General features: G+C 56.0%; 31 non-coding genes across 31 annotated transcripts; 7 read left to right on the top strand and 24 right to left on the bottom strand.

The window, feature by feature from the left end:
* Positions 1-206: 206 nt before the first annotated feature.
* Trnag-gcc lies at positions 207-277 on the bottom strand. Its single transcript has one exon. It is a non-coding gene; the product is annotated as a tRNA-Gly (tRNA).
* A 340-nt stretch (positions 278-617) lies between these two features.
* On the top strand, positions 618-689 carry Trnaa-ugc. Its single transcript has one exon. It is a non-coding gene; the product is annotated as a tRNA-Ala (tRNA).
* Positions 690-1281: 592 nt separating this feature from the next.
* On the bottom strand, positions 1282-1355 carry Trnai-aau. The gene has a single exon. It is a non-coding gene; the product is annotated as a tRNA-Ile (tRNA).
* Positions 1356-1928: 573 nt separating this feature from the next.
* On the bottom strand, positions 1929-2001 carry Trnam-cau. Its single transcript has one exon. It is a non-coding gene; the product is annotated as a tRNA-Met (tRNA).
* A 375-nt stretch (positions 2002-2376) lies between these two features.
* Positions 2377-2447, bottom strand: Trnag-gcc. Its single transcript has one exon. It is a non-coding gene; the product is annotated as a tRNA-Gly (tRNA).
* Positions 2448-3451: 1004 nt separating this feature from the next.
* Trnai-aau lies at positions 3452-3525 on the bottom strand. The gene has a single exon. It is a non-coding gene; the product is annotated as a tRNA-Ile (tRNA).
* Positions 3526-4545: 1020 nt separating this feature from the next.
* On the bottom strand, positions 4546-4616 carry Trnag-gcc. Its single transcript has one exon. It is a non-coding gene; the product is annotated as a tRNA-Gly (tRNA).
* A 340-nt stretch (positions 4617-4956) lies between these two features.
* On the top strand, positions 4957-5028 carry Trnaa-ugc. The gene has a single exon. It is a non-coding gene; the product is annotated as a tRNA-Ala (tRNA).
* A 592-nt stretch (positions 5029-5620) lies between these two features.
* On the bottom strand, positions 5621-5694 carry Trnai-aau. Its single transcript has one exon. It is a non-coding gene; the product is annotated as a tRNA-Ile (tRNA).
* A 1020-nt stretch (positions 5695-6714) lies between these two features.
* Trnag-gcc lies at positions 6715-6785 on the bottom strand. Its single transcript has one exon. It is a non-coding gene; the product is annotated as a tRNA-Gly (tRNA).
* A 340-nt stretch (positions 6786-7125) lies between these two features.
* Positions 7126-7197, top strand: Trnaa-ugc. The gene has a single exon. It is a non-coding gene; the product is annotated as a tRNA-Ala (tRNA).
* Positions 7198-7789: 592 nt separating this feature from the next.
* On the bottom strand, positions 7790-7863 carry Trnai-aau. The gene has a single exon. It is a non-coding gene; the product is annotated as a tRNA-Ile (tRNA).
* A 1020-nt stretch (positions 7864-8883) lies between these two features.
* Positions 8884-8954, bottom strand: Trnag-gcc. The gene has a single exon. It is a non-coding gene; the product is annotated as a tRNA-Gly (tRNA).
* Positions 8955-9294: 340 nt separating this feature from the next.
* Positions 9295-9366, top strand: Trnaa-ugc. The gene has a single exon. It is a non-coding gene; the product is annotated as a tRNA-Ala (tRNA).
* A 592-nt stretch (positions 9367-9958) lies between these two features.
* Trnai-aau lies at positions 9959-10032 on the bottom strand. The gene has a single exon. It is a non-coding gene; the product is annotated as a tRNA-Ile (tRNA).
* A 1020-nt stretch (positions 10033-11052) lies between these two features.
* On the bottom strand, positions 11053-11123 carry Trnag-gcc. The gene has a single exon. It is a non-coding gene; the product is annotated as a tRNA-Gly (tRNA).
* A 340-nt stretch (positions 11124-11463) lies between these two features.
* Trnaa-ugc lies at positions 11464-11535 on the top strand. The gene has a single exon. It is a non-coding gene; the product is annotated as a tRNA-Ala (tRNA).
* A 592-nt stretch (positions 11536-12127) lies between these two features.
* On the bottom strand, positions 12128-12201 carry Trnai-aau. Its single transcript has one exon. It is a non-coding gene; the product is annotated as a tRNA-Ile (tRNA).
* A 573-nt stretch (positions 12202-12774) lies between these two features.
* On the bottom strand, positions 12775-12847 carry Trnam-cau. Its single transcript has one exon. It is a non-coding gene; the product is annotated as a tRNA-Met (tRNA).
* Positions 12848-13222: 375 nt separating this feature from the next.
* Trnag-gcc lies at positions 13223-13293 on the bottom strand. The gene has a single exon. It is a non-coding gene; the product is annotated as a tRNA-Gly (tRNA).
* Positions 13294-13633: 340 nt separating this feature from the next.
* Positions 13634-13705, top strand: Trnaa-ugc. The gene has a single exon. It is a non-coding gene; the product is annotated as a tRNA-Ala (tRNA).
* A 593-nt stretch (positions 13706-14298) lies between these two features.
* Trnai-aau lies at positions 14299-14372 on the bottom strand. Its single transcript has one exon. It is a non-coding gene; the product is annotated as a tRNA-Ile (tRNA).
* Positions 14373-14949: 577 nt separating this feature from the next.
* On the bottom strand, positions 14950-15022 carry Trnam-cau. Its single transcript has one exon. It is a non-coding gene; the product is annotated as a tRNA-Met (tRNA).
* Positions 15023-15396: 374 nt separating this feature from the next.
* Trnag-gcc lies at positions 15397-15467 on the bottom strand. The gene has a single exon. It is a non-coding gene; the product is annotated as a tRNA-Gly (tRNA).
* A 1007-nt stretch (positions 15468-16474) lies between these two features.
* On the bottom strand, positions 16475-16549 carry Trnai-aau. The gene has a single exon. It is a non-coding gene; the product is annotated as a tRNA-Ile (tRNA).
* Positions 16550-17123: 574 nt separating this feature from the next.
* On the bottom strand, positions 17124-17196 carry Trnam-cau. The gene has a single exon. It is a non-coding gene; the product is annotated as a tRNA-Met (tRNA).
* A 376-nt stretch (positions 17197-17572) lies between these two features.
* Positions 17573-17643, bottom strand: Trnag-gcc. The gene has a single exon. It is a non-coding gene; the product is annotated as a tRNA-Gly (tRNA).
* A 345-nt stretch (positions 17644-17988) lies between these two features.
* Trnaa-ugc lies at positions 17989-18060 on the top strand. Its single transcript has one exon. It is a non-coding gene; the product is annotated as a tRNA-Ala (tRNA).
* A 594-nt stretch (positions 18061-18654) lies between these two features.
* On the bottom strand, positions 18655-18728 carry Trnai-aau. The gene has a single exon. It is a non-coding gene; the product is annotated as a tRNA-Ile (tRNA).
* A 575-nt stretch (positions 18729-19303) lies between these two features.
* On the bottom strand, positions 19304-19376 carry Trnam-cau. Its single transcript has one exon. It is a non-coding gene; the product is annotated as a tRNA-Met (tRNA).
* A 375-nt stretch (positions 19377-19751) lies between these two features.
* On the bottom strand, positions 19752-19822 carry Trnag-gcc. The gene has a single exon. It is a non-coding gene; the product is annotated as a tRNA-Gly (tRNA).
* Positions 19823-20092: the final 270 nt, after the last annotated feature.

Raw genomic sequence — 20092 nt, 5'->3', positions numbered from 1 at the left:
TCAAGTTCATTGCCTCGGAGGCACCTGGACACAGCAACTTGTGAGGCCAGGCCGACGCCAGTCCGCAGAACATGACGCGAGCGTCCGAGTGGGGAACCGCACGTGCTGCGTTCTCGGTTCTTCTCAAGGGAATCCCGCTATACATTCTTGTGGATCGTGCATCTCAAGCGCGCAAGCCACACGGCACCGCGGGAAAAGCAAAACGATGCATCGGCCGGGAATCGAACCCGGGCCGCCCGCGTGGCAGGCGAGCATTCTACCACTTAACCACCGATGCTCAGACCAGTAGCAACCTTTCGCTGCTTCCCCAGCAGATGTCTCGAGATAACGTGTGACTGCCGTCAAGCGCCGTAGCATTCTGTCGATAAAATGCTGCAGACGCTGAATCCTGCACTGTACCGCCTAAAAATGCCGCCAGAACGCCGTCCTCTGCGTCCTCTTGCGTCGCCGGCGCCGACTCTTGCCAAAGGGTGCGAAATGTGCATGGATACGCCGTGCGAATGCATCTGCATGTGCTCCCCTAGCCTACCTCGTAATGCGCCTAGGGCTACGATCACCTTCGGCCGCTGCCGACTGGCGGGAAGCCGACACAGCGCGGCGTGGGGGCGCCCGGTTGTGCGGTGGTGGTGTAAAGGTCAGCATAGTTGCCTTGCAAGCAGTTGATCCGGGTTCGATTCCCGGCCACCGCAGCAGGCTTTCAGCTTTGCGTATGAGTACTTTTGCCACGCGCCGTTAAATTAATGTTCTTTCTCCCTCTTACTCGCTGCAGACCAGCCTACAGTGTGTCTCGACTTGTCTCGACTTTGCTCAGCTGACGCGAGAGCTGACGCTCTCCAGTCGGCCTATATCAAAACGACAAGCACGAGAAACGACTGAGAGAGGCAGGGAGAGGCGAGGCGGTGGACACACAGCACGCCCCTTCATTTCACGGTGGCGTCTCCCTCACTGAATCGGTCTGCAGCTGCGAAAACAAAGGAGAAAGAAAAATAGGAAGCAAAATTGCCAACAGTACCCTGTGTTCCCATGCGGTCACCCGCCCAAGCACTGACAAGGGCCAAAGTTGTTACACGTCGGCAATCGGGCATTTTCTTTCATTTTCTCTTTGCCGTATGAGAACCAGCGTATTCAACATATTGTGACCATTGCCGAGCGAATGCTGCAGCGCTTCCCGACGAGTCGGGTTCGGATCCTCTGCCAACGTCCACGCAGGGCGATGATCTTTTGGTCATCACACTCGCCAGCTGAAATCGGCGCTGCCTTTTCGTAGTAGTAAAAGCCTACTGGCCCGTGGGGGGATCGAACCCACGACCTTCGCGTTATTAGCACGACGCTCTAACCAACTGAGCTAACGGGCCTCCACGCCGACGGTTGCTCAGCCCTACGCTGGAAACACGTGGCATGAAGCCACACGCCACTTCTAGGGTCACCGTGTGTCTGCTTCGCCCGTATATGTTCTGCTGGCGGTCACGAAACAGTAGCTGTACTGCGAGCAGGACGGGAAACGGCAGCACGCACTGCTGAAACTTGAGACGATTCGTGTGGAAAAAATTCCGTTCCGGTACCGGCAATCGAGCCCGGGCCTCCGGGGTGATAGCCAGGCATCCTAGCCACTAGATCTCACCGGATTTGGGCGTCCGTTCGACGGATCGGATGGTCTCTCGCACATTTCGTGCCGAGGCCCGTGTCGGCACCCTTCTCTCTTTGCGAACGTCATTGCGCATACCGGCTGGCAAGGCGCGCACCTCAAAAGTCTCAGAGCAATGCTTTTGGCTTCATGCTCTACTGGGAGAAGAGGAAAAGGAAAGCTGTCAGTATCAATAACAGGAAGTGTAAATTTTCTCTCTGAAGCGTTGAAACGTTGTGGATAACAAACAAGAAATAAGTTCGAGCCCTAGCGACAGCACCACCGTGAGTCACAGAAAATTAAATGCCCCGGGTGAGGATCGAACTCACGACCTTAAAATTATGAGACTTACGCGCTGACTACTGCGCTACCGAGGCACGGGGCGGACCGTTGGTCCTGGGAACTGGGCAAGTAGCGTACCCATTGTTAGACGCAGAGATACTCTACTTGGTGGATAACGTGTTCTGTTGCTACACGTGCATTGCCGGCCCAGTTGATTGTGGTGGTGCTGCAGCTTTTGCAACGATGGGCAGTACTCCCCGTCGTTCAAGTTCATTGCCTCGGAGGCACCTGGACACAGCAACTTGTGAGGCCAGGCCGACGCCAGTCCGCAGAACATGACGCGAGCGTCCGAGTGGGGAACCGCACGTGCTGCGTTCTCGGTTCTTCTCAAGGGAATCCCGCTATACATTCTTGTGGATCGTGCATCTCAAGCGCGCAAGCCACACGGCACCGCGGGAAAAGCAAAACGATGCATCGGCCGGGAATCGAACCCGGGCCGCCCGCGTGGCAGGCGAGCATTCTACCACTGAACCACCGATGCTCAGACCAGTAGCAACCTTTCGCTGCTTCCCCAGCAGATGTCTCGAGATAACGTGTGACTGCCGTCAAGCGCCGTAGCATTCTGTCGATAAAATGCTGCAGACGCTGAATCCTGCACTGTACCGCCTAAAAATGCCGCCAGAACGCCGTCCTCTGCGTCCTCTTGCGTCGCCGGCGCCGACTCTTGCCAAAGGGTGCGAAATGTGCATGGATACGCCGTGCGAATGCATCTGCATGTGCTCCCCTAGCCTACCTCGTAATGCGCCTAGGGCTACGATCACCTTCGGCCGCTGCCGACTGGCGGGAAGCCGACACAGCGCGGCGTGGGGGCGCCCGGTTGTGCGGTGGTGGTGTAAAGGTCAGCATAGGTGCCTTGCAAGCAGTTGATCCGTGTTCGATTCCCGGCCACCGCAGCAGGCTTTCAGCTTTGCGTATGAGTACTTTTGCCACGCGCCGTTAAATTAATGTTCTTTCTCCCTCTTACTCGCTGCAGACCAGCCTACAGTGTGTCTCGACTTGTCTCGACTTTGCTCAGCTGACGCGAGAGCTGACGCTCTCCAGTCGGCCTATATCAAAACGACAAGCACGAGAAACGACTGAGAGAGGCAGGGAGAGGCGAGGCGGTGGACACACAGCACGTCCCTTCATTTCACGGTGGCGTCTCCCTCACTGAATCGGTCTGCAGCTGCGAAAACAAAGGAGAAAGAAAAATAGGAAGCAAAATTGCCAACAGTACCCTGTGTTCCCATGCGGTCACCCGCCCAAGCACTGACAAGGGCCAAAGTTGTTACACGTCGGCAATCGGGCATTTTCTTTCATTTTCTCTTTGCCGTATGAGAACCAGCGTATTCAACATATTGTGACCATTGCCGAGCGAATGCTGCAGCGCTTCCCGACGAGTCGGGTTCGGATCCTCTGCCAACGTCCACGCAGGGCGATGATCTTTTGGTCATCACACTCGCCAGCTGAAATCGGCGCTGCCTTTTCGTAGTAGTAAAAGCCTACTGGCCCGTGGGGGGATCGAACCCACGACCTTCGCGTTATTAGCACGACGCTCTAACCAACTGAGCTAACGGGCCTCCACGCCGACGGTTGCTCAGCCCTACGCTGGAAACACGTGGCATGAAGCCACACGCCACTTCTAGGGTCACCGTGTGTCTGCTTCGCCCGTATATGTTCTGCTGGCGGTCACGAAACAGTAGCTGTACTGCGAGCAGGACGGGAAACGGCAGCACGCACTGCTGAAACTTGAGACGATTCGTGTGGAAAAAATTCCGTTCCGGTACCGGCAATCGAGCCCGGGCCTCCGGGGTGATAGCCAGGCATCCTAGCCACTAGATCTCACCGGATTTGGGCGTCCGTTCGACGGATCGGATGGTCTCTCGCACATTTCGTGCCGAGGCCCGTGTCGGCACCCTTCTCTCTTTGCGAACGTCATTGCGCATACCGGCTGGCAAGGCGCGCACCTCAAAAGTCTCAGAGCAATGCTTTTGGCTTCATGCTCTACTGGGAGAAGAGGAAAAGGAAAGCTGTCAGTATCAATAACAGGAAGTGTAAATTTTCTCTCTGAAGCGTTGAGACGTTGTGGATAACAAACAAGAAATAAGTTCGAGCCCTAGCGACAGCACCACCGTGAGTCACAGAAAATTAAATGCCCCGGTGAGGATCGAACTCACGACCTTAAAATTATGAGACTTACGCGCTGACTACTGCGCTACCGAGGCACGGGGCGGACCGTTGGTCCTGGGAACTGGGCAAGTAGCGTACCCATTGTTAGACGCAGAGATACTCTACTTGGTGGATAACGTGTTCTGTTGCTACACGTGCATTGCCGGCCCAGTTGATTGTGGTGGTGCTGCAGCTTTTGCAACGATGGGCAGTACTCACCGTCGTTCAAGTTCATTGCCTCGGAGGCACCTGGACACAGCAACTTGTGAGGCCAGGCCGACGCCAGTCCGCAGAACATGACGCGAGCGTCCGAGTGGGGAACCGCACGTGCTGCGTTCTCGGTTCTTCTCAAGGGAATCCCGCTATACATTCTTGTGGATCGTGCATCTCAAGCGCGCAAGCCACACGGCACCGCGGGAAAAGCAAAACGATGCATCGGCCGGGAATCGAACCCGGGCCGCCCGCGTGGCAGGCGAGCATTCTACCACTTAACCACCGATGCTCAGACCAGTAGCAACCTTTCGCTGCTTCCCCAGCAGATGTCTCGAGATAACGTGTGACTGCCGTCAAGCGCCGTAGCATTCTGTCGATAAAATGCTGCAGACGCTGAATCCTGCACTGTACCGCCTAAAAATGCCGCCAGAACGCCGTCCTCTGCGTCCTCTTGCGTCGCCGGCGCCGACTCTTGCCAAAGGGTGCGAAATGTGCATGGATACGCCGTGCGAATGCATCTGCATGTGCTCCCCTAGCCTACCTCGTAATGCGCCTAGGGCTACGATCACCTTCGGCCGCTGCCGACTGGCGGGAAGCCGACACAGCGCGGCGTGGGGGCGCCCGGTTGTGCGGTGGTGGTGTAAAGGTCAGCATAGTTGCCTTGCAAGCAGTTGATCCGGGTTCGATTCCCGGCCACCGCAGCAGGCTTTCAGCTTTGCGTATGAGTACTTTTGCCACGCGCCGTTAAATTAATGTTCTTTCTCCCTCTTACTCGCTGCAGACCAGCCTACAGTGTGTCTCGACTTGTCTCGACTTTGCTCAGCTGACGCGAGAGCTGACGCTCTCCAGTCGGCCTATATCAAAACGACAAGCACGAGAAACGACTGAGAGAGGCAGGGAGAGGCGAGGCGGTGGACACACAGCACGCCCCTTCATTTCACGGTGGCGTCTCCCTCACTGAATCGGTCTGCAGCTGCGAAAACAAAGGAGAAAGAAAAATAGGAAGCAAAATTGCCAACAGTACCCTGTGTTCCCATGCGGTCACCCGCCCAAGCACTGACAAGGGCCAAAGTTGTTACACGTCGGCAATCGGGCATTTTCTTTCATTTTCTCTTTGCCGTATGAGAACCAGCGTATTCAACATATTGTGACCATTGCCGAGCGAATGCTGCAGCGCTTCCCGACGAGTCGGGTTCGGATCCTCTGCCAACGTCCACGCAGGGCGATGATCTTTTGGTCATCACACTCGCCAGCTGAAATCGGCGCTGCCTTTTCGTAGTAGTAAAAGCCTACTGGCCCGTGGGGGGATCGAACCCACGACCTTCGCGTTATTAGCACGACGCTCTAACCAACTGAGCTAACGGGCCTCCACGCCGACGGTTGCTCAGCCCTACGCTGGAAACACGTGGCATGAAGCCACACGCCACTTCTAGGGTCACCGTGTGTCTGCTTCGCCCGTATATGTTCTGCTGGCGGTCACGAAACAGTAGCTGTACTGCGAGCAGGACGGGAAACGGCAGCACGCACTGCTGAAACTTGAGACGATTCGTGTGGAAAAAATTCCGTTCCGGTACCGGCAATCGAGCCCGGGCCTCCGGGGTGATAGCCAGGCATCCTAGCCACTAGATCTCACCGGATTTGGGCGTCCGTTCGACGGATCGGATGGTCTCTCGCACATTTCGTGCCGAGGCCCGTGTCGGCACCCTTCTCTCTTTGCGAACGTCATTGCGCATACCGGCTGGCAAGGCGCGCACCTCAAAAGTCTCAGAGCAATGCTTTTGGCTTCATGCTCTACTGGGAGAAGAGGAAAAGGAAAGCTGTCAGTATCAATAACAGGAAGTGTAAATTTTCTCTCTGAAGCGTTGAGACGTTGTGGATAACAAACAAGAAATAAGTTCGAGCCCTAGCGACAGCACCACCGTGAGTCACAGAAAATTAAATGCCCCGGTGAGGATCGAACTCACGACCTTAAAATTATGAGACTTACGCGCTGACTACTGCGCTACCGAGGCACGGGGCGGACCGTTGGTCCTGGGAACTGGGCAAGTAGCGTACCCATTGTTAGACGCAGAGATACTCTACTTGGTGGATAACGTGTTCTGTTGCTACACGTGCATTGCCGGCCCAGTTGATTGTGGTGGTGCTGCAGCTTTTGCAACGATGGGCAGTACTCACCGTCGTTCAAGTTCATTGCCTCGGAGGCACCTGGACACAGCAACTTGTGAGGCCAGGCCGACGCCAGTCCGCAGAACATGACGCGAGCGTCCGAGTGGGGAACCGCACGTGCTGCGTTCTCGGTTCTTCTCAAGGGAATCCCGCTATACATTCTTGTGGATCGTGCATCTCAAGCGCGCAAGCCACACGGCACCGCGGGAAAAGCAAAACGATGCATCGGCCGGGAATCGAACCCGGGCCGCCCGCGTGGCAGGCGAGCATTCTACCACTTAACCACCGATGCTCAGACCAGTAGCAACCTTTCGCTGCTTCCCCAGCAGATGTCTCGAGATAACGTGTGACTGCCGTCAAGCGCCGTAGCATTCTGTCGATAAAATGCTGCAGACGCTGAATCCTGCACTGTACCGCCTAAAAATGCCGCCAGAACGCCGTCCTCTGCGTCCTCTTGCGTCGCCGGCGCCGACTCTTGCCAAAGGGTGCGAAATGTGCATGGATACGCCGTGCGAATGCATCTGCATGTGCTCCCCTAGCCTACCTCGTAATGCGCCTAGGGCTACGATCACCTTCGGCCGCTGCCGACTGGCGGGAAGCCGACACAGCGCGGCGTGGGGGCGCCCGGTTGTGCGGTGGTGGTGTAAAGGTCAGCATAGTTGCCTTGCAAGCAGTTGATCCGGGTTCGATTCCCGGCCACCGCAGCAGGCTTTCAGCTTTGCGTATGAGTACTTTTGCCACGCGCCGTTAAATTAATGTTCTTTCTCCCTCTTACTCGCTGCAGACCAGCCTACAGTGTGTCTCGACTTGTCTCGACTTTGCTCAGCTGACGCGAGAGCTGACGCTCTCCAGTCGGCCTATATCAAAACGACAAGCACGAGAAACGACTGAGAGAGGCAGGGAGAGGCGAGGCGGTGGACACACAGCACGCCCCTTCATTTCACGGTGGCGTCTCCCTCACTGAATCGGTCTGCAGCTGCGAAAACAAAGGAGAAAGAAAAATAGGAAGCAAAATTGCCAACAGTACCCTGTGTTCCCATGCGGTCACCCGCCCAAGCACTGACAAGGGCCAAAGTTGTTACACGTCGGCAATCGGGCATTTTCTTTCATTTTCTCTTTGCCGTATGAGAACCAGCGTATTCAACATATTGTGACCATTGCCGAGCGAATGCTGCAGCGCTTCCCGACGAGTCGGGTTCGGATCCTCTGCCAACGTCCACGCAGGGCGATGATCTTTTGGTCATCACACTCGCCAGCTGAAATCGGCGCTGCCTTTTCGTAGTAGTAAAAGCCTACTGGCCCGTGGGGGGATCGAACCCACGACCTTCGCGTTATTAGCACGACGCTCTAACCAACTGAGCTAACGGGCCTCCACGCCGACGGTTGCTCAGCCCTACGCTGGAAACACGTGGCATGAAGCCACACGCCACTTCTAGGGTCACCGTGTGTCTGCTTCGCCCGTATATGTTCTGCTGGCGGTCACGAAACAGTAGCTGTACTGCGAGCAGGACGGGAAACGGCAGCACGCACTGCTGAAACTTGAGACGATTCGTGTGGAAAAAATTCCGTTCCGGTACCGGCAATCGAGCCCGGGCCTCCGGGGTGATAGCCAGGCATCCTAGCCACTAGATCTCACCGGATTTGGGCGTCCGTTCGACGGATCGGATGGTCTCTCGCACATTTCGTGCCGAGGCCCGTGTCGGCACCCTTCTCTCTTTGCGAACGTCATTGCGCATACCGGCTGGCAAGGCGCGCACCTCAAAAGTCTCAGAGCAATGCTTTTGGCTTCATGCTCTACTGGGAGAAGAGGAAAAGGAAAGCTGTCAGTATCAATAACAGGAAGTGTAAATTTTCTCTCTGAAGCGTTGAGACGTTGTGGATAACAAACAAGAAATAAGTTCGAGCCCTAGCGACAGCACCACCGTGAGTCACAGAAAATTAAATGCCCCGGTGAGGATCGAACTCACGACCTTAAAATTATGAGACTTACGCGCTGACTACTGCGCTACCGAGGCACGGGGCGGACCGTTGGTCCTGGGAACTGGGCAAGTAGCGTACCCATTGTTAGACGCAGAGATACTCTACTTGGTGGATAACGTGTTCTGTTGCTACACGTGCATTGCCGGCCCAGTTGATTGTGGTGGTGCTGCAGCTTTTGCAACGATGGGCAGTACTCACCGTCGTTCAAGTTCATTGCCTCGGAGGCACCTGGACACAGCAACTTGTGAGGCCAGGCCGACGCCAGTCCGCAGAACATGACGCGAGCGTCCGAGTGGGGAACCGCACGTGCTGCGTTCTCGGTTCTTCTCAAGGGAATCCCGCTATACATTCTTGTGGATCGTGCATCTCAAGCGCGCAAGCCACACGGCACCGCGGGAAAAGCAAAACGATGCATCGGCCGGGAATCGAACCCGGGCCGCCCGCGTGGCAGGCGAGCATTCTACCACTTAACCACCGATGCTCAGACCAGTAGCAACCTTTCGCTGCTTCCCCAGCAGATGTCTCGAGATAACGTGTGACTGCCGTCAAGCGCCGTAGCATTCTGTCGATAAAATGCTGCAGACGCTGAATCCTGCACTGTACCGCCTAAAAATGCCGCCAGAACGCCGTCCTCTGCGTCCTCTTGCGTCGCCGGCGCCGACTCTTGCCAAAGGGTGCGAAATGTGCATGGATACGCCGTGCGAATGCATCTGCATGTGCTCCCCTAGCCTACCTCGTAATGCGCCTAGGGCTACGATCACCTTCGGCCGCTGCCGACTGGCGGGAAGCCGACACAGCGCGGCGTGGGGGCGCCCGGTTGTGCGGTGGTGGTGTAAAGGTCAGCATAGTTGCCTTGCAAGCAGTTGATCCGGGTTCGATTCCCGGCCACCGCAGCAGGCTTTCAGCTTTGCGTATGAGTACTTTTGCCACGCGCCGTTAAATTAATGTTCTTTCTCCCTCTTACTCGCTGCAGACCAGCCTACAGTGTGTCTCGACTTGTCTCGACTTTGCTCAGCTGACGCGAGAGCTGACGCTCTCCAGTCGGCCTATATCAAAACGACAAGCACGAGAAACGACTGAGAGAGGCAGGGAGAGGCGAGGCGGTGGACACACAGCACGCCCCTTCATTTCACGGTGGCGTCTCCCTCACTGAATCGGTCTGCAGCTGCGAAAACAAAGGAGAAAGAAAAATAGGAAGCAAAATTGCCAACAGTACCCTGTGTTCCCATGCGGTCACCCGCCCAAGCACTGACAAGGGCCAAAGTTGTTACACGTCGGCAATCGGGCATTTTCTTTCATTTTCTCTTTGCCGTATGAGAACCAGCGTATTCAACATATTGTGACCATTGCCGAGCGAATGCTGCAGCGCTTCCCGACGAGTCGGGTTCGGATCCTCTGCCAACGTCCACGCAGGGCGATGATCTTTTGGTCATCACACTCGCCAGCTGAAATCGGCGCTGCCTTTTCGTAGTAGTAAAAGCCTACTGGCCCGTGGGGGGATCGAACCCACGACCTTCGCGTTATTAGCACGACGCTCTAACCAACTGAGCTAACGGGCCTCCACGCCGACGGTTGCTCAGCCCTACGCTGGAAACACGTGGCATGAAGCCACACGCCACTTCTAGGGTCACCGTGTGTCTGCTTCGCCCGTATATGTTCTGCTGGCGGTCACGAAACAGTAGCTGTACTGCGAGCAGGACGGGAAACGGCAGCACGCACTGCTGAAACTTGAGACGATTCGTGTGGAAAAAATTCCGTTCCGGTACCGGCAATCGAGCCCGGGCCTCCGGGGTGATAGCCAGGCATCCTAGCCACTAGATCTCACCGGATTTGGGCGTCCGTTCGACGGATCGGATGGTCTCTCGCACATTTCGTGCCGAGGCCCGTGTCGGCACCCTTCTCTCTTTGCGAACGTCATTGCGCATACCGGCTGGCAAGGCGCGCACCTCAAAAGTCTCAGAGCAATGCTTTTGGCTTCATGCTCTACTGGGAGAAGAGGAAAAGGAAAGCTGTCAGTATCAATAACAGGAAGTGTAAATTTTCTCTCTGAAGCGTTGAGACGTTGTGGATAACAAACAAGAAATAAGTTCGAGCCCTAGCGACAGCACCACCGTGAGTCACAGAAAATTAAATGCCCCGGTGAGGATCGAACTCACGACCTTAAAATTATGAGACTTACGCGCTGACTACTGCGCTACCGAGGCACGGGGCGGACCGTTGGTCCTGGGAACTGGGCAAGTAGCGTACCCATTGTTAGACGCAGAGATACTCTACTTGGTGGATAACGTGTTCTGTTGCTACACGTGCATTGCCGGCCCAGTTGATTGTGGTGGTGCTGCAGCTTTTGCAACGATGGGCAGTACTCACCGTCGTTCAAGTTCATTGCCTCGGAGGCACCTGGACACAGCAACTTGTGAGGCCAGGCCGACGCCAGTCCGCAGAACATGACGCGAGCGTCCGAGTGGGGAACCGCACGTGCTGCGTTCTCGGTTCTTCTCAAGGGAATCCCGCTATACATTCTTGTGGATCGTGCATCTCAAGCGCGCAAGCCACACGGCACCGCGGGAAAAGCAAAACGATGCATCGGCCGGGAATCGAACCCGGGCCGCCCGCGTGGCAGGCGAGCATTCTACCACTTAACCACCGATGCTCAGACCAGTAGCAACCTTTCGCTGCTTCCCCAGCAGATGTCTCGAGATAACGTGTGACTGCCGTCAAGCGCCGTAGCATTCTGTCGATAAAATGCTGCAGACGCTGAATCCTGCACTGTACCGCCTAAAAATGCCGCCAGAACGCCGTCCTCTGCGTCCTCTTGCGTCGCCGGCGCCGACTCTTGCCAAAGGGTGCGAAATGTGCATGGATACGCCGTGCGAATGCATCTGCATGTGCTCCCCTAGCCTACCTCGTAATGCGCCTAGGGCTACGATCACCTTCGGCCGCTGCCGACTGGCGGGAAGCCGACACAGCGCGGCGTGGGGGCGCCCGGTTGTGCGGTGGTGGTGTAAAGGTCAGCATAGTTGCCTTGCAAGCAGTTGATCCGGGTTCGATTCCCGGCCACCGCAGCAGGCTTTCAGCTTTGCGTATGAGTACTTTTGCCACGCGCCGTTAAATTAATGTTCTTTCTCCCTCTTACTCGCTGCAGACCAGCCTACAGTGTGTCTCGACTTGTCTCGACTTTGCTCAGCTGACGCGAGAGCTGACGCTCTCCAGTCGGCCTATATCAAAACGACAAGCACGAGAAACGACTGAGAGAGGCAGGGAGAGGCGAGGCGGTGGACACACAGCACGCCCCTTCATTTCACGGTGGCGTCTCCCTCACTGAATCGGTCTGCAGCTGCGAAAACAAAGGAGAAAGAAAAATAGGAAGCAAAATTGCCAACAGTACCCTGTGTTCCCATGCGGTCACCCGCCCAAGCACTGACAAGGGCCAAAGTTGTTACACGTCGGCAATCGGGCATTTTCTTTCATTTTCTCTTTGCCGTATGAGAACCAGCGTATTCAACATATTGTGACCATTGCCGAGCGAATGCTGCAGCGCTTCCCGACGAGTCGGGTTCGGATCCTCTGCCAACGTCCACGCAGGGCGATGATCTTTTGGTCATCACACTCGCCAGCTGAAATCGGCGCTGCCTTTTCGTAGTAGTAAAAGCCTACTGGCCCGTGGGGGGATCGAACCCACGACCTTCGCGTTATTAGCACGACGCTCTAACCAACTGAGCTAACGGGCCTCCACGCCGACGGTTGCTCAGCCCTACGCTGGAAACACGTGGCATGAAGCCACACGCCACTTCTAGGGTCACCGTGTGTCTGCTTCGCCCGTATATGTTCTGCTGGCGGTCACGAAACAGTAGCTGTACTGCGAGCAGGACGGGAAACGGCAGCACGCACTGCTGAAACTTGAGACGATTCGTGTGGAAAAAATTCCGTTCCGGTACCGGCAATCGAGCCCGGGCCTCCGGGGTGATAGCCAGGCATCCTAGCCACTAGATCTCACCGGATTTGGGCGTCCGTTCGACGGATCGGATGGTCTCTCGCACATTTCGTGCCGAGGCCCGTGTCGGCACCCTTCTCTCTTTGCGAACGTCATTGCGCATACCGGCTGGCAAGGCGCGCACCTCAAAAGTCTCAGAGCAATGCTTTTGGCTTCATGCTCTACTGGGAGAAGAGGAAAAGGAAAGCTGTCAGTATCAATAACAGGAAGTGTAAATTTTCTCTCTGAAGCGTTGAAACGTTGTGGATAACAAACAAGAAATAAGTTCGAGCCCTAGCGACAGCACCACCGTGAGTCACAGAAAATTAAATGCCCCGGATGAGGATCGAACTCACGACCTTAAAATTATGAGACTTACGCGCTGACTACTGCGCTACCGAGGCACGGGGCGGACCGTTGGTCCTGGGAACTGGGCAAGTAGCGTACCCATTGTTAGACGCAGAGATACTCTACTTGGTGGATAACGTGTTCTGTTGCTACACGTGCATTGCCGGCCCAGTTGATTGTGGTGGTGCTGCAGCTTTTGCAACGATGGGCAGTACTCCCCGTCGTTCAAGTTCATTGCCTCGGAGGCACCTGGACACAGCAACTTGTGAGGCCAGGCCGACGCCAGTCCGCAGAACATGACGCGAGCGTCCGAGTGGGGAACCGCACGTGCTGCGTTCTCGGTTCTTCTCAAGGGAATCCCGCTATACATTCTTGTGGATCGTGCATCTCAAGCGCGCAAGCCACACGGCACCGCGGGAAAAGCAAAACGATGCATCGGCCGGGAATCGAACCCGGGCCGCCCGCGTGGCAGGCGAGCATTCTACCACTGAACCACCGATGCTCAGACCAGTAGCAACCTTTCGCTGCTTCCCCAGCAGATGTCTCGAGATAACGTGGGACTGCCGTCAAGCGCCGTAGCATTCTGTCGATAAAATGCTGCAGACGCTGAATCCTGCACTGTACCGCCTAAAAATGCCGCCAGAACGCCGTCCTCTGCGTCCTCTTGCGTCGCCGGCGCCGACTCTTGCCAAAGGGTGCGAAATGTGCATGGATACGCCGTGCGAATGCATCTGCATGTGCTCCCCTAGCCTACCTCGTAATGCGCCTAGGGCTACGATCACCTTCGGCCGCTGCCGACTGGCGGGAAGCCGACACAGCGCGGCGTGGGGGCGCCCGGTTGTGCGGTGGTGGTGTAAAGGTCAGCATAGGTGCCTTGCAAGCAGTTGATCCGGGTTCGATTCCCGGCCACCGCAGCAGGCTTTCAGCTTTGCGTATGAGTACTTTTGCCACGCGCCGTTAAATTAATGTTCTTTCTCCCTCTTACTCGCTGCAGACCAGCCTACAGTGTGTCTCGACTTGTCTCGACTTTGCTCAGCTGACGCGAGAGCTGACGCTCTCCAGTCGGCCTATATCAAAACGACAAGCACGAGAAACGACTGAGAGAGGCAGGGAGAGGCGAGGCGGTGGACACACAGCACGCCCCTTCATTTCACGGTGGCGTCTCCCTCACTGAATCGGTCTGCAGCTGCGAAAACAAAGGAGAAAGAAAAATAGGAAGCAAAATTGCCAACAGTACCCTGTGTTCCCATGCGGTCACCCGCCCAAGCACTGACAAGGGCCAAAGTTGTTACACGTCGGCAATCGGGCATTTTCTTTCATTTTCTCTTTGCCGTATGAGAACCAGCGTATTCAACATATTGTGACCATTGCCGAGCGAATGCTGCAGCGCTTCCCGACGAGTCGGTGTTCGGATCCTCTGCCAACGTCCACGCAGGGCGATGATCTTTTGGTCATCACACTCGCCAGCTGAAATCGGCGCTGCCTTTTCGTAGTAGTAAAAGCCTACTGGCCCGTGGGGGGATCGAACCCACGACCTTCGCGTTATTAGCACGACGCTCTAACCAACTGAGCTAACGGGCCTCCACGCCGACGGTTGCTCAGCCCTACGCTGGAAACACGTGGCATGAAGCCACACGCCCACTTCTAGGGTCACCGTGTGTCTGCTTCGCCCGTATATGTTCTGCTGGCGGTCACGAAACAGTAGCTGTACTGCGAGCAGGGACGGGGAAACGCAGCACGCACTGCTGAAACTTGAGACGATTCGTGTGGAAAAAATTCCGTTCCGGTACCGGCAATCGAGCCCGGGCCTCCGGGGGTGATAGCCAGGCATCCTAGCCACTAGATCTCACCGGATTTGGGCGTCCGTTCGACGGATCGGATGGTCTCTCGCACATTTCGTGCCGAGGCCCGTGTCGGCACCCTTCTCTCTTTGCGAACGTCATTGCGCATACCGGCTGGCAAGGCGCGCACCTCAAAAGTCTCAGAGCAATGCTTTTGGCTTCATGCTCTACTGGGAGAAGAGGAAAAGGAAAGCTGTCAGTATCAATAACAGGAAGTGTAAATTTTCTCTCTGAAGCGTTGAAACGTTGTGGATAACAAACAAGAAATAAGTTCGAGCCCTAGCGACAGCACCACCCGTGAGTCACAGAAAATTAAATGCCCCGGATGAGGATCGAACTCACGACCTTAAAATTATGAGACTTACGCGCTGACTACTGCGCTACCGAGGCACGGGGCGGACCGTTGGTCCTGGGAACTGGGCAAGTAGCGTACCCATTGTTAGACGCAGAGATACTCTACTTGGTGGATAACGTGTTCTGTTGCTACACGTGCATTGCCGGCCAGTTGATTGTGGTGGTGCTGCAGCTTTTGCAACGATGGGCAGTACTCCCCGTCGTTCAAGTTCATTGCCTCGGAGGCACCTGGACACAGCAACTTGTGAGGCCAGGCCGACGCCAGTCCGCAGAACATGACGCGAGCGTCCGAGTGGGGAACCGCACGTGCTGCGTTCTCGGTTCTTCTCAAGGGAATCCCGCTATACATTCTTGTGGATCGTGCATCTCAAGCGCGCAAGCCACACGGCACCGCGGGAAAAGCAAAACGATGCATCGGCCGGGAATCGAACCCGGGCCGCCCGCGTGGCAGGCGAGCATTCTACCACTTAACCACCGATGCTCAGACCAGTAGCAACCTTTCGCTGCTTCCCCAGCAGATGTCTCGAGATAACGTGGGACTGCCGTCAAGCGCCGTAGCATTCTGTCGATAAAATGCTGCAGACGCTGAATCCTGCACTGTACCGCCTAAAAATGCCGCCAGAACGCCGTCCTCTGCGTCCTCTTGCGTCGCCGGCGCCGACTCTTGCCAAAGGGTGCGAAATGTGCATGGATACGCCGTGCGAATGCATCTGCATGTGCTCCCCTAGCCTACCTCGTAATGCGCCTAGGGCTACGATCACCTTCGGCCGCTGCCGACTGGCGGGAAGCCGACACAGCGCGGCGTGGGGGCGCCCGGTTGTGCGGTGGTGGTGTAAAGGTCAGCATAGGTGCCTTGCAAGCAGTTGATCCGGGTTCGATTCCCCGGCCACCGCAGCAGGCTTTCAGCTTTGCGTATGAGTACTTTTGCCACGCGCCGTTAAATTAATGTTCTTTCTCCCTCTTACTCGCTGCAGACCAGCCTACAGTGTGTCTCGACTTGTCTCGACTTTGCTCAGCTGACGCGAGAGCTGACGCTCTCCAGTCGGCCTATATCAAAACGACAAGCACGAGAAACGACTGAGAGAGGCAGGGAGAGGCGAGGCGGTGGACACACAGCACGCCCCTTCATTCACGGTGGCGTCTCCCTCACTGAATCGGTCTGCAGCTGCGAAAACAAAGGAGAAAGAAAAATAGGAAGCAAAATTGCCAACAGTACCCTGTGTTCCCATGCCGGTCACCCGCCCAAGCACTGACAAGGGCCAAAGTTGTTACACGTCGGCAATCGGGCATTTTCTTTCATTTTCTCTTTGCCGTATTGAGAACCAGCGTATTCAACATATTGTGACCATTGCCGAGCGAATGCTGCAGCGCTTCCCGACGAGTCGGGTTCGGATCCTCTGCCAACGTCCACGCAGGGCGATGATCTTTTGGTCATCACGACTCGCCAGCTGAAATCGGCGCTGCCTTTTCGTAGTAGTAAAAGCCTACTGGCCCGTGGGGGGATCGAACCCACGACCCTTCGCGTTATTAGCACGACGCTCTAACCAACTGAGCTAACGGGCCTCCACGCCGACCGTTGCTCAGCCCTACGCTGGAAACACGTGGCATGAAGCCACACGCCACTTCTAGGGTCACCGTGTGTCTGCTTCGCCCGTATATGTTCTGCTGGCGGTCACGAAACAGTAGCTGTACTGCGAGCAGGACGGGAAACGGCAGCACGCACTGCTGAAACTTGAGACGATTCGTGTGGAAAAAATTCCGTTCCGGTACCGGCAATCGAGCCCGGGCCTCCGGGGGTGATAGCCAGGCATCCTAGCCACTAGATCTCACCGGATTTGGGCGTCCGTTCGACGGATCGGATGGTCTCTCGCACATTTCGTGCCGAGGCCCGTGTCGGCACCCTTCTCTCTTTGCGAACGTCATTGCGCATACCGGCTGGCAAGGCGCGGACCTCAAAAGTCTCAGAGCAATGCTTTTGGCTTCATGCTCTACTGGGAGAAGAGGAAAAGGAAAGCTGTCAGTATCAATAACAGGAAGTGTAAATTTTCTCTCTGAAGCGTTGAAACGTTGTGGATAACAAACAAGAAATAAGTTCGAGCCCTAGCGACAGCACCACCGTGAGTCACAGAAAATTAAATGCCCCGGATGAGGATCGAACTCACGACCTTAAAATTATGAGACTTACGCGCTGACTACTGCGCTACCGAGGCACGGGGCGGACCGTTGCTCCTGGGAACTGGGCAAGTAGCGTACCCATTGTTAGACGCAGAGATACTCTACTTGGTGGATAACGTGTTCTGTTGCTACACGTGCATTGCCGGCCCAGTTGATTGTGGTGGTGCTGCAGCTTTTGCAACGATGGGCAGTACTCCCCGTCGTTCAAGTTCATTGCCTCGGAGGCACCTGGACACAGCAACTTGTGAGGGCCAGGCCGACGCCAGTCCGCAGAACATGACGCGAGCGTCCGAGTGGGGAACCGCACGTTGCTGCGTTCTCGGTTCTTCTCAAGGGAATCCCGCTATACATTCTTGTGGATCGTGCATCTCAAGCGCGCAAGCCACACGGCACCGCGGAAAAGCAAAACGATGCATCGGCCGGGAAACGAACCCGGGCCGCCCGCGTGGCAGGCGAGCATTCTACCACTGAACCACCGATGCTCAGACCAGTAGCAACCTTTCGCTGCTTCCCCAGCAGATGTCTCGAGATAACGTGGGACTGCCGTCAAGCGCCGTAGCATTCTGTCGATAAAATGCTGCAGACGCTGAATCCTGCACTGTACCGCCTAAAAATGCCGCCAGAACGCCCGTCCTCTGCGTCCTCTCTTGCGTCGCCGGCGCCCGACTCTTGCCAAAGGGTGCGAAATGTGCATGGATACGCCGTGCGAATGCATCTGCATGTGCTCCCCTAGCCTACCTCGTAATGCGCCTAGGGCTACGATCACCTTCGGGCCGCTGCCGACTGGCGGGAAGCCGACACAGCGCGGCGTGGGGGCGCCCGGTTGTGCGGTGGTGGTGTAAAGGTCAGCATAGGTGCCTTGCAAGCAGTTGATCCGGGTTCGATTCCCGGCCACCGCAGCAGGCTTTCAGCTTTGCGTATGAGTACTTTTGCCACGCGCCGTTAAATTAATGTTCTTTCTCCCTCTTACTCGCTGCAGACCAGCCTACAGTGTGTCTCGACTTGTCTCGACTTTGCTCAGCTGACGCGAGAGCTGACGCTCTCCAGTCGGCCTATATCAAAACGACAAGCACGAGAAACGACTGAGAGAGGCAGGGAGAGGGCGAGGCGGTGGACACACAGCACGCCCCTTCATTTCACGGTGGCGTCTCCCTCACTGAATCGGTCTGCAGCTGCGAAAACAAAGGAGAAAGAAAAATAGGAAGCAAAATTGCCAACAGTACCCTGTGTTCCCATGCGGTCACCGCCCAAGCACTGACAAGGGCCAAAGTTGTTACACGTCGGCAATCGGGCATTTTCTTTCATTTTCTCTTTGCCGTATGAGAACCAGCGTATTCAACATATTGTGACCATTGCCGAGGCGAATGCTGCAGCGCTTCCCGACGAGTCGGGTTCGGATCCTCTGCCAACGTCCACGCAGGGCGATGATCTTTTGGTCATCACACTCGCCAGCTGAAATCGGCGCTGCCTTTTCGTAGTAGTAAAAAGCCTACTGGCCCGTGGGGGGATCGAACCCACGACCTTCGCGTTATTAGCACGACGCTCTAACCAACTGAGCTAACGGGCCTCCACGCCGACCGTTGCTCAGCCCTACGCTGGAAACACGTGGCATGAAGCCACACGCCACTTCTAGGGTCACCGTGTGTCTGCTTCGCCCGTATATGTTCTGCTGGCGGTCACGAAACAGTAGCTGTACTGCGAGCAGGACGGAAACGGCAGCACGCACTGCTGAAACTTGAGACGATTCGTGTGGAAAAAATTCCGTTCCGGTTACCGGCAATCGAGCCCGGGCCTCCGGGGTGATAGCCAGGCATCCTAGCCACTAGATCTCACCGGATTTGGGCGTCCGTTCGACGGATCGGATGGTCTCTCGCACATTTCGTGCCGAGGCCCGTGTCGGCACCCTTCTCTCTTTGCGAACGTCATTGCGCATACCGGCTGGCAAGGCGCGGACCTCAAAAGTCTCAGAGCAATGCTTTTGGCTTCATGCTCTACTGGGAGAAGAGGGAAAAGGAAAGCTGTCAGTATCAATAACAGGAAGTGTAAATTTTCTCTCTGAAGCGTTGAAACGTTGTGGATAACAAACAAGAAATAAGTTCGAGCCCTAGCGACAGCACCACCCGTGAGTCACAGAAAATTAAATGCCCCGGATGAGGATCGAACTCACGACCTTAAAATTATGAGACTTACGCGCTGACTACTGCGCTACCGAGGCACGGGGCGGACCGTTGCTCCTGGGAACTGGGCAAGTAGCGTACCCATTGTTAGACGCAGAGATACTCTACTTGGTGGATAACGTGTTCTGTTGCTACACGTGCATTGCCGGCCCAGTTGATTGTGGTGGTGCTGCAGCTTTTGCAACGATGGGCAGTACTCCCCGTCGTTCAAGTTCATTGCCTCGGAGGCACCTGGACACAGCAACTTGTGAGGCCAGGCCGACGCCAGTCCGCAGAACATGACGCGAGCGTCCGAGTGGGGAACCGCACGTGCTGCGTTCTCGGTTCTTCTCAAGGGAATCCCGCTATACATTCTTGTGGATCGTGCATCTCAAGCGCGCAAGCCACACGGCACCGCGGGAAAAGCAAAACGATGCATCGGCCGGGAATCGAACCCGGGCCGCCCGCGTGGCAGGCGAGCATTCTACCACTTAACCACCGATGCTCAGACCAGTAGCAACCTTTCGCTGCTTCCCCAGCATGATGTCTCGAGATAACGTGGGACTGCCGTCAAGCGCCGTAGCATTCTGTCGATAAAATGCTGCAGACGCTGAATCCTGCACTGTACCGCCTAAAAATGCCGCCAGAACGCCGTCCTCTGCGTCCTCTTGCGTCGCCGGCGCCGACTCTTGCCAAAGGGTGCGAAATGTGCATGGATACGCCGTGCGAATGCATCTGCATGTGCCTCCCCTAGCCTACCTCGTAATGCGCCTAG

The sequence above is a fragment of the Schistocerca piceifrons genome, unplaced genomic scaffold (genome assembly GCF_021461385.2).
Source record: "Schistocerca piceifrons isolate TAMUIC-IGC-003096 unplaced genomic scaffold, iqSchPice1.1 HiC_scaffold_567, whole genome shotgun sequence".
NCBI classification, from domain to species: Eukaryota; Metazoa; Arthropoda; class Insecta; order Orthoptera; family Acrididae; genus Schistocerca; species Schistocerca piceifrons.
Note: the sequence above shows the minus strand (reverse complement) of the source record. Positions and strands in the feature narration are given on the sequence as shown.